The sequence below is a fragment of the Myotis davidii genome, unplaced genomic scaffold, assembly GCF_000327345.1.
Source record: "Myotis davidii unplaced genomic scaffold, ASM32734v1 scaffold88, whole genome shotgun sequence".
Taxonomy (NCBI): Eukaryota; Metazoa; Chordata; class Mammalia; order Chiroptera; family Vespertilionidae; genus Myotis; species Myotis davidii.
The window spans coordinates 1,034,246-1,045,237 of record NW_006300377.1 but is presented as its reverse complement, the minus strand read 5'-3'; positions in this window follow the sequence as shown (position 1 = coordinate 1,045,237).

Here is a 10,992-nt window from a genome sequence, read left to right as displayed (position 1 = left end):
TGGGCCTCTGGCTCCTGCCCCACCCCCACCCCCCAATTCCCAGACACACACACACTGGAGGCTGAAATCTTGCTGTTTCTGTAAAGTCAGCGGTGCCTTCTTTTCCGCTTGAGTTGCCTCCATCCCTCAGGTAAGGCGACTGGGCTAGAAGGGGAACGGGCAGGGTCTTAAGAGAACCCTCGGGGAGTTGAGGGCAGTGGAGAGAAGACCCGAGGGAGAGGAGAAAAGAAGACATGATCAGCCCCAGACTGCTTTCTGAAACCTTGGGAAGGAAAAGCTTGGGGTTCTTCCAGAGACTGAGGGACGCGCCCGCCCCCCCCCCTCACCTTGGCCATCCACTGGGAGGTGCTTTCAGATTCAGTGATTTAAAACTCTAGTTCCTATGAATTATTGAGAAGCAACTAAAAATGTAATCTCCAAAGAAAGTCCACTCTCTTCCCAGCCTCCCATTTGCGGGGGGGGGGGCATAGGATGTATCATTTAAGACCAGCATGAACCCCAGAGGTGGGGCATGCAGAGCGAAGGGCAGCTCAGCCAGAGCGAGGGAGCCCTGTAGGGTGTGGAATCTATTATTCACTCGCTCATTTATTCAAAACACATAGTCAGCGCTGACTTTGTTCAAGTTCCTGGACGGGGGCTGGGGGAGGCACCCGCGCTCTCTGCCGAGGGAGGGGGAACAGTTAACATACCCAGGCCTCTGTTTTTCATTTATTAGCACCAACTAGGAGCCAGACCCCGCGTCTGCACGCCAAGCACAAGCAGAGGCAGTGTGAGTATCAGAAAGAATAGGAAAAGGGCTGTGGCGGAGAGAAGGGGGCTTCGGAAGAGGCAGCACTGCCGTCTCCTCCCTCCCAGCTTCGGGCCAGGGCTCAGGGAGGGCTCCGGGCCCACGTCCTGCTCCGCTTTCCACTGCCTTGTGGACGTTCACAGGGATGGCATCACTTTCCCTCAAAATGACACCAAGGCAAAACCAAATGATGAGAAAGAGGAGGCGCTGAGGCAGTTTTGGGGAGCCCTGGATTAAAAGCAACCCTTCTCCTCTCTCATAAATCATCAATCACTCTCTCTCTTTCTCTCAACCCCTCCCCCACGTCCTCCTGCTCGCTCTCCCTCTCTCCAAGAGATCAGCACATTGCAAAGACAGGTTGTTGAATATTTTCTCTCTCATCACTAAGAAGGCCTCCCTGCTGGGTGTAATCAAGAACCATAAACTCGCCTTGAAGCTCCAGTCGGTAGGAATCCAGCCCTGCTTGGCTCGCCTGGATTCAGATGCGCTCGCTCAGGCTGGCTGACAGCGGTGGTCGGTGGGGTCGGTGGTCGGTGGTCCGGCTGCCTGCCCGGAAGCATCCATCCTGGAGGGGCTGCAGGAGGGGGCTGGGTCTCTCAGTCTCCACACCAGTGCTGCAATGACTGGCTTTGAATTCAGGGCGCCTCTCCCCCTAAAGGTCAGGAAGGAGAGAAATCGATGCCTGCAGACAAGGCGTCAGGGCGCTGATACGTGCCACCTGCACGCCGTGGCCTTCACCCTATGTCCCCAGGTCCCTGGGGGGTGGGGTGGCGGGGGAGGAGACCAGAGGCTGGATGGCCCCTCAGGCCTGGCTAGATTATTTCCAATGACCTGCCCAACCAGATGGAGTGGTTTCTGTCTGGTTTTTGGAATTGCCCCTTTCACAGTGGGAGAGGCCTGGTGATGTTCCGGAGGGCTGAGAACAAGTAGGGGGTTGGGAGCGGCTGGAATGAGGAAGGAGAGGCACCAGGGGAGCTGGGCTGCTGGCTGCTCTGCTACTAAGTGTGCCATCCTGCTCTTTGTCTGAGATCCACTGGCTGGTAGGGAACAGTCTTTCAGATGCAAAGCTGAGGGGGAGCCTTTCCCATCTTCCTCTGACAGGACCCTCTCTAAGGTGACTGCCACTCTGGGTCGCCCCTCCTCCATGACCCCTATGTCCACTGTGACCTTTCGAAAACCTGAATCCGACCATAACTTCTCCTCCTTAAAGTGCTTCTGTGCTGCCTCGTGTCCACAGAAAATGAATCATGGCAAATAATCACCACCTGCACCAATAGACCGCCTAGCCAGCAATCCTGCAAACTGGAGCAGTTTCCCAAAGACACTTTGTCTTTTCTCACCTCCAAACCTTTGCATTTATCATTCCACCTGCTAGGCATGCCTGCCCTTTCTTCCTCATCTTTCCAGTCAACTCCTCCCTGTCCTTCCAAGGCTCAGCAGAAATATCCCCTCTTTTAAGGAGCCTTCCCTGACCCCAGGCAGAGGGGATCCCTGGGCAGCTGGTACAGTTCAGCCCTTAACATTTGTACTGTGATTGTCCAGATCACTGTCCCTGATCTCCGCCCCCCCCCGCCCCCCCTCCAGCCATGAGATCCTCCTCTAGGGCTGGGGCCCGGTCTCCTTTAGCTCTGTGTGCCCAGGGCCCAGCACCTATTTTGTTGGGGTGAATAAAGTCAGAAGTTTCATTACCATTTCCACACCGCTCACCTGCATACCCGTGTACTGTGTGGGTATGCCTTCCTGCCCACACTTTCCCTCTGCATCCTCCCAGATGGAGAGCTCCCAGAGGGCAGGGTGGAGACCTTTTATCTAGGAAGGTACAAATGCAAAGTGGACACGGGGAGATTTGTGGAACTGGGTTTGGATTTTGCTGAAAAAGATCTGCTCAGACTCAGCTTGGGAGCTGCCAGAGCTTTCTATGCAGGGCTTTGTCGCTGGTGACGGTGTGGCTTCCCATGGCCATGGGGCTGGGAAGTTGCTGTGCAGGGTTTGATGCTCAGATTTTAGCCGGGGGAGTCTTTCCATTCAAGCTTGGAGGGGCTGCCGCCCTGGACTCTGCAGGCTCAGTTCTTAGGCAGGCTCCACAGACCCACACGAGCTAGTGGGGGGCCAGCGCTGGGGCTCTTCTCCCAAATGCTGTAGGTCTCCGGGAGAAAAGGGGCGGCATGGGCCCTGCTGCAGCCTCCTTGCTTCTCTTGGGAGGCCAGGAGGAGAACTCGGAACGAGTGAGGGCTTCCTCTCAGGCGGACGGCACGCCCACCCTCCCGCCTTTGCAGAGGCCACGGAGCTATGGCCCACCGGCTTCAGGGCTCTCATAACTCTTTCAAGACAATCACTTTATTTATATGAGTTTGTTTTAAAAAAACCCACAGACGATCCACCGCGGGGACCTCTCCTACCGCCTCAGCTCGATTCTCTTGTATTTTCTGAGTCCATAACTCTTAGTCTTTTGATTCTCCCAGTCCACAAACTATAAAAATCTTATTTCTATAAGGTCTTTTATGGTTACCAAGATAGTCAATAGTGTCATTTTCATTCATATCATTCTGCAGGGAAGTTAGAGGAAACGAACCAGACAGAGGAGAGCTATAAATAAGGCTCAGCCACGCAGGCCCCCAGCGGGTCCTGCTGCATTCTTTTAAAACGACTCATGCACAGAACGCACACAGAATATACACATATGCACACAAATATGCACATGTTATGTTCACTCATGCATAGAGACTGCTGCACATGACTAACCCACGCACACAGATGCTTGTGTGCAGGGGGCTTGCACACACACACACACACATGCACTCACACACGCATGTGCATGCATAGCTTGCACGATTTGGCAGGCTTAGAAAAGAGCCCTCTGTGGAATTTGCCCGGCTTTGAAGGGCCGAGAGCAGGCAGCCGCTCTTGCAGTGGCGAGATGGGGACACTGCAGCCGGCCGGCCCAGAGAGCACATTCCAAAGCCATGAATGCAGGCTTGGGCACCCAGCCACCCATGAGCTCATGTGAGGGAGCTTCAGAATCCTGGCCAACACAGGAGCCTGTGCTCCGGGGCTAGTGGCAGGGGCAGCCACGAGGCCAGCCCTGGGAATGCCCAGGGAGTTCTCAAGGTCCCTCTGACTATCTGTTCATGTCGTCTGAGGGCTCAAACCCTCATTCCTGGAGGACAGGTAGACAGCGTCATGATTCCGCTTTGTGCCGAGCTGCGGCCCAGCTGCACACCTGTCCGCCAGACCCCCTGGGAAAAGCCCAGGGCGTGGCACCGGAGCAGAAAGCAGGAAGTCCCTGGCAGAGGGAGCGTTGGCAAGTGCGTGTGCTGGTTGGAGGGGGGCGGCCTAGACCTGGCCAAGAAAAGATGGAGGGGGCAGGCCCAGGCCCAGGTTCCAGGAGGACTGCCAACCTTCCGCAGGTAAGCAGTCAGGGCTCCGTTCCCGCCCCTCCCCGGAGTAGGTAGGGGAAGGGAGGGTGTGTGTGGCTAAGGGAGGAACAGCCACTGGAGTCAGAAGGCCTGGGTTCTAGTGCTAACTCTACTCTGTTGTCCTGCATGATGGTGAGCAAACACCTCATCTGGGGGCCTCTGCACCCCAGTGAATCATAGGAGGGATGAGCTCTTAGGCCCCTCCTAGTTTTGGAGATGCAGGTGGATTAGTGTCTCCTTAGTTTCTCCATCTGCAGAATGGAGACGATGATTTTTGATGTTGGCTACATCCTAGGAATGTTGTGAGTGGGGCTGGGCCAAGGTCCAGAAGTTCAGATGAGCTTATTTGGGGACTGGTGGGTCTGGAACCTTTAAAGGATACAGCCCATCAGGAAGCCTGAGAGCCTGAAAATGTTCTCCTCCTCCCAGCTTTCTCCTCCCTTCTTCCTATCCCCTGCCCACCCCCAGCACTCCCCTGAACACTGAGGAACTGAGGATGGGGCACAGGGCTCTGAGCTCAAGGCCTGGGAATTTCTCTATTCCCCTCCTGCCTTCTTCTAGGGAACTATTAATTGTAATTGAAGCCTCCCATGTTAAAAGCAGCATGCAGATTTAAGAATTCTTTCATCCCAATTACACATCGTTTCTGGCTGCACTTTAGTGCCAGGCTTTTATCTGTTGTTCTGGGGAATCACTTAGCAGCCAGAGCAGCAGGCTCCACACGGAGGATTTCTTCCTGATTATGTTTAATGGCAATGGAGAGCTAACCACCTTCTCTCCCCTGAGCTGTGTCGGCAGTTTTCCCAGCCCCGCCAAAGGCAGCAGGGGAGCAGAAGGGCATGGAATGGGGAAGCTGCAGGGACCTCCATGCCCCAGAATGGTCTGTGCAGGGCTTCGAGGAACCTGGGTGGCTCTGGGGGGGGGGGTAAGGGGGCTTCTACTCCCACTGTCCAGTGACTCACACGCTGTGTTTCAGACACTGATGGAACACAGCTATTTGTTTATTTGACACATTTCACAAGTATAGCGTGGCAGGCCCTGAGTTGGTATCATTTCCTCACATTAGTGTACTACCAGCTGCTAGGACCACTGTGACACTTACATGCACACTTGCACACTTCAGAGTGTGCCCAGCCCCTGGACCCGCACTGCCACACCCACATACACTCATAGGAGCATGGGCACGCACACACACAAACGCACACTCACACAAGCATGCATACGCATACACACACTCCAAGAAGCATATATGCATGCACACACTCGTAGAAGCACGCACACGCACACTCCAAGAAGCATGCACACATACACACATGCGCACATTTATAGAAGCAGGCACACGCGCGCACGCACACACACAAGCACTCATGTATATTCACAATCAACACTTTCACACCCAGGGGCAAACTCTGTTTGCATAGACCCCCTGCTCTTACCTCAACTCAGTCCTACACATGTACAGTTGGACTTTTATTCATCGCCACATGGAGCTTTCTCTGTCTATATGTCTGTCTGCCATTCACTGAATTAGGCTGCCATAGAAGCTTGGAGTAGATCTGGTAATGTCAGATGACAGGATTATAGAGTCAGGTCCCTGTGCCATCAGACTCCCCCCCACTTCCACTGTGCCCTTTAACCCTATCTGTCACACCCAATTGGATTGTACTGTGTCACAGAGCTCAGCCTTCTACTCAGTTCTGGGGTTGTTTTTCTGTAAATCTCAAACTCATCGTGTCCAAAATGGAGCTCCTGATCTCCCCGAAAATTTCCCTTATCTGTAGTATTTCTGCTCTTGCCAAGCCCTCCCTTGCATTGCTCAGGAAAAACAACAGCCACCTCCAGTTCTGATACCAATTCTATACCACCAGCAATTCTCTGATACCAGCTGGATGTCTTACAATTCAACTCAATCCTGACACCATCTACCTGGAGATAGCATCGGACCTCACAGGTTAAGGGCTCAAACCCACCAGACTTCCCCCAGTTCAGATGCCCCTTGCTACTTCCAGTTGTTACCTGTGTTTCTGACCAATTAGCTATAAATCATAGGTTCCCACAACCCCTTCCTTGGGTTCAATTAATTTGTGAGAGTGGCTCACAGAACTCAGGGAACTAGTTTACTTACTAGATGACCAGTTTATTGTAGAAGAATGTAACTCAGGAACAGCCAGATGGAGCAGATATACAGGGCAAGGTATGGGCTCCCACGTCCTTTTGAGGGGCACACTCCCAGCACCTCCATATGTTCACCAACCCAGAAGCTCTCAGAATTCATCCTTTCTGGGTTTTTATGGAGGCTTCATTATAGGCATCAACTGGTTCAACCATTGGCCATTGGTGATTGAACTCAATCTCCAACCCCTCTTCCCTCCATGGAGATGGGGGTTGGGCTGAAAGTTCTAACCCTCTAATCACGTGGTTGGTTTCCCTGGCAACCAACCCCCATCCTTAGGTTACCTAGGGGCTTTCCAAAAGTCATCTCATTGACATAACAAAAGACATCTTTATTGTTCTCATCACTTAGGAGGAAATTCTACTGGATTCAGGAACTCTGCCAGAAACCCAGAGGAGGCTAGAGAACTAGGGCCTTTATAACCCCTTCTTCACCAGAAATTGGTGATGGGGTGCCCTAACGGAGGGGCATAACCTTGGTGAAACAGGTGTCTTCTCTGAGGGCAGGACTGGAGGAGAGTGACTAAGCTGAATGCCATGGGCCACAGCACTCCCAGTTCAGAACTGGGGAATCTGGGTGCCATACCACAGCATCCTCTACACCTTTTAACATACATACATACATGAGTTAATGTAACTGTATTATAGTTATTATGTCTATTTTTCCTGCTAGAAAATGAGCCCCCTGGTGTTTCCTAAGTGCCTAGAACAGTTTTGACTCATAAATATTTGCTGAGTGAGTAAATGAGTCCGCCCATGATCAATGTCCTGTTTGTCTATGTCATCAGCCTTATTAGAACCAGAATCCCAGTGGGCAAGTTGTCTAACTTCTTGGAGCTTTGCTTCTTCACCTGTAAAATGGAATAATAGAAGTACCTTCCTCATGGCGTTTGGAGAGGATGAAATGAGTTAATGCTTGTAAAGCTCTTAACAGGTGGCTGGAACAAAGCTGGTATACGGCAGCAACATTGGCCACCCATAGATGTGTTTCTTTGGAGTGAGGATTCTTCTTATTATTTTAAAATATATTTTTATTGATTTCAGAGAGGAAGGGAGAGGGAGAGAAACATCAGTGATGGGAGAGAAGGCATGAGGATTATTTTAGGCTGATTATTTTTAAGAAACAAAAGACTCAGGAAGGACTTGACCTTCCCCCTATTTGCCTAATAGACTACAGGCAGGGGACCTGCTGCAGGAAGGGAGCTGTCACCATAGATAACTTTCTAGTCATATGAACTAGGTGTGGTAGACGGGGAGGAACCCAACAGTCTATTTGCTCAAACTCCTCTCCATGTCCCATTGTTTCTGCATGGCCCAGCCAACATTTGTTCACCAAATATTTACTCTTTTCACCTTCCCGTAAATTGCTTTCCTTCCCTTTGACACCCCCTTCTCCTTAGCGCAAAATGGCGTGCAAGCCTCACTTTGCCCGACTGTTTCTGGATTCTCTCATGGTTATGTGAATTCCCCATACATACATAATTAAACTTGATTTTCTTCTATTAATCTGTCTCATGTCAATTTATTTCTTAGACCAGCCAGAAGAACTTAGAAGGGTAGAGGCAAAAAAATTTTCCTCCCTAACACTGGTAATCAATAAGTGTTATCTGCTGTTAATGCTGTTGTTAATGTCTTGGGCCCTCCTTGTTTTGGGTTGCTGCCAGAATTCTGATCAGTCTTAAAGACAAAGCGAGACCAAATTGGGGTACCTACAGGTCTATAGGTGGAGGAGGGCTCTGTCTCTACAAGGCTGATTTGCAGGGCTCTGGTTTTGGTTGATGACAGAGATCTGATCACAAGCCACGGAAATCTCAACAAATACCTGAAGGTGTATGTGTGTCTGTATATGTTTGTATGGAGATAATGCAAACGGTACTCAAAGCTGTACATTCCTAAAGGATAAGTTGTTTTTAAGTATTAAGCCCCCACATAGGAAGCCAGGGTCAGCACAATAAGTGTCCAAATCTGCAGAGAATTTTTTTAATCCTTACCTGAGGATATATTTTTCATTGATTCTAGAGAGGAAGGAGGGAGAGAGAGAGAGAGAGAGAGAGAGAGAGAGAGAGAGAGAGAGAAACATTGATTGGTTGGTTCTTGTACCAGCCCCAACTGGGGATTGAACCCACCCCTGGGTATGTACCCTGACCGATAATTGAACCCAAGATCCTTCACAGCACTGGCTGACGCTCCAACCAACCCAGCCACACCGGCCAGGGTGCTGTAGAGAGTTTTTATAAGAGTTTCTTTGAACCAAACTGATGACATATGCAAGATCTCAAATGCTCTGCAGAATAACAGTTTTGCAGCTTCTTTCATGCATTTGAAATTAAGGTAGGAAAGTAAGAGAGATTAGATGGAGGTGGGAGAAAGCAAGGCAGGGGTTGAATTACAGGGTAGTTAAGATGATTTGCTCTACTGAGGGTGGTTGTGGCTTATTTCAAAGGTGTGTTAACCTAGATGAAACAATGGGCAGGGCTTGCTTAAGGCAAAGATAGACCTGGCATGACTACCCACCATGACCTGCCCTGTTAAGAATTTATGATCAGTTCACCCTATAAGGAGATGATTTGCTCTACTGAGGGTGGTTGTGGCTTATTTCAAAGGTGTGTTAACCTAGATGAAACAATGGGCAGGGCTTGCTTAAGGCAAAGATAGACCTGGCATGACTACCCACCATGACCTGCCCTGTTAAGAATTTATGATCAGTTCACCCTATAAGGTTACTTTCCATAACCACCCCCCCCCCTTTTTTTCATCCACACCAGCCATTAGTGGGCTCTGGAGGGGTCAAAAGAGTCATCTCTTCTTTACCCTTTGTTTAATCTTTTCTTCGTGCATGGAATTCTCCCTCATTGCTCCCCTGAATGAACTTGCTTCACCATCTCCAGTGAGCTCCTTGTGGTCAAATCCAGTGGATGCCTACTTAACCTCAGCAACGACTGATACTGATCACCACTCTCCATCTTGTGTTGGCTAAGATCATTCTCTGGGTATAGAGGATGCTGTGATATGGGCCCCAGGCACCTCCCTCAGGATTGAGGTACTCATTCTCCCAGCCAATGGGAGCATGGGTAGCCAACAGCATTCAGCTGAGTCTCTCCCCAAGAATTCTCTTGGGCCAAAGGGAAAGGCCTCTCCCAAGGTTATGGCCCTCCCTGGAGGCAGTTCTAATTCAATGACTGACTGATTATTCTAGCCTTATTTAGGGACAACTCTAAAGGGCCATACCTGCTCTAGAGATTGGACCAGCTGAGTCCTCTGTTGCACATGCTTTAGAGTTCAATTTCACCCTTTGCCCCGTCCTGTTGCCCCCCCATCTTTCACAGGCGGTATTACTGAGATCAATCTCCAATAAGTCCTCTGCATGCAAATCTCCATTTGTAATCTGTTTCTGGGAAACCTGACCTACTACTACAGTTGGTGCTAGGAGTGGTTCCTAGGAAACAGGCTCTCAAATGGGATTTTGGAGTTGCATCACCTACTGGCCAGTTGGTAATGAGACCCCCATCACTGGTGGTGGGTAGAAGTACTAATAGCCCTCGACATGTTCTAGCGGTGAATTAAACTCTTACCAGCGGTCAGCTTGGGATGGGACACTGATGGAAGGGAACAGACTGATGGGAGTCGCATCACAGACATTGAGAGGCTCAGGGGAAGCAGTAATGTTGGAAAAAGACCACGAAAGGCTTAGAGGGTGATTAATCACCAACTTAAGGTAAAGTGTGAAAGTCAGAGGACCTCCTCGCCATCAGATAAAGAGACTTTCTTCTGAAGCCGGAGGGCAGGAAAAAACTGAAGTTTGGCTCAGGAATGAATTATAAGGGTAGCAGATTTCCAGAGAAAATTGAATTCTCAGCAGAACAAGTTGGGTATGCTTGATCATTCAGGGCCTTGATTGGGAAGGAGTGGAGGCCTAACATTTGGGACGGGGACATCTGGGTTGATGCACTTGAATGTCTGAAATCCCAGGTCACACTGGGCCCTCGGAGGCAGCACAGTGTCCTTGACCTTTCCCATGCTTGAAGATGATGCAGAGGCTTCTAACTTGCAAGGTGCCAGGCATCTTGTGATGCCCCCACCCCCTCCCTGACTCCAGGATCTACTCCCCCTCCCCTTTTTTTTAAATTAAATCTTTATTGTTCAGATTATTACATTTGTTCCTCTTTTTTCCCCCCCATAATTCCCCTCCTCCCAGTTCCCACCCCACCCCTGCCCTCACTCCCCACCCACTGTCCTCATCCATAGGTGCACGATTTTTGTCCAGTATCTTCCCGCATCTCCCACACCCCTTCCCCCCACAAGAATAGTCAGTCCATTCCCTTTCTATGTCCCTGATTCTATTATAATCACCAGTACATTCTGTTCATCAGATTATTTATTCACTTGATTCTTAGATTCACTTGTTGATAGATGCGTATTTGTTGTTCATAATTTGTATCTTTACCTTTTTCTTCCTCTTCCTCTTCTTATAGGATACCTTTCAGCATTTCATATAATCCTGGTTTGGTGGTGATGAACTCCTTTAGCTTTTCCTTATCTGTGAAGCTCTTTATCTGACCTTCACTTCTGAATGATAGCTTTGCTGGATAAAGTAATCTTGGTTGTAGGTTCTTGGCA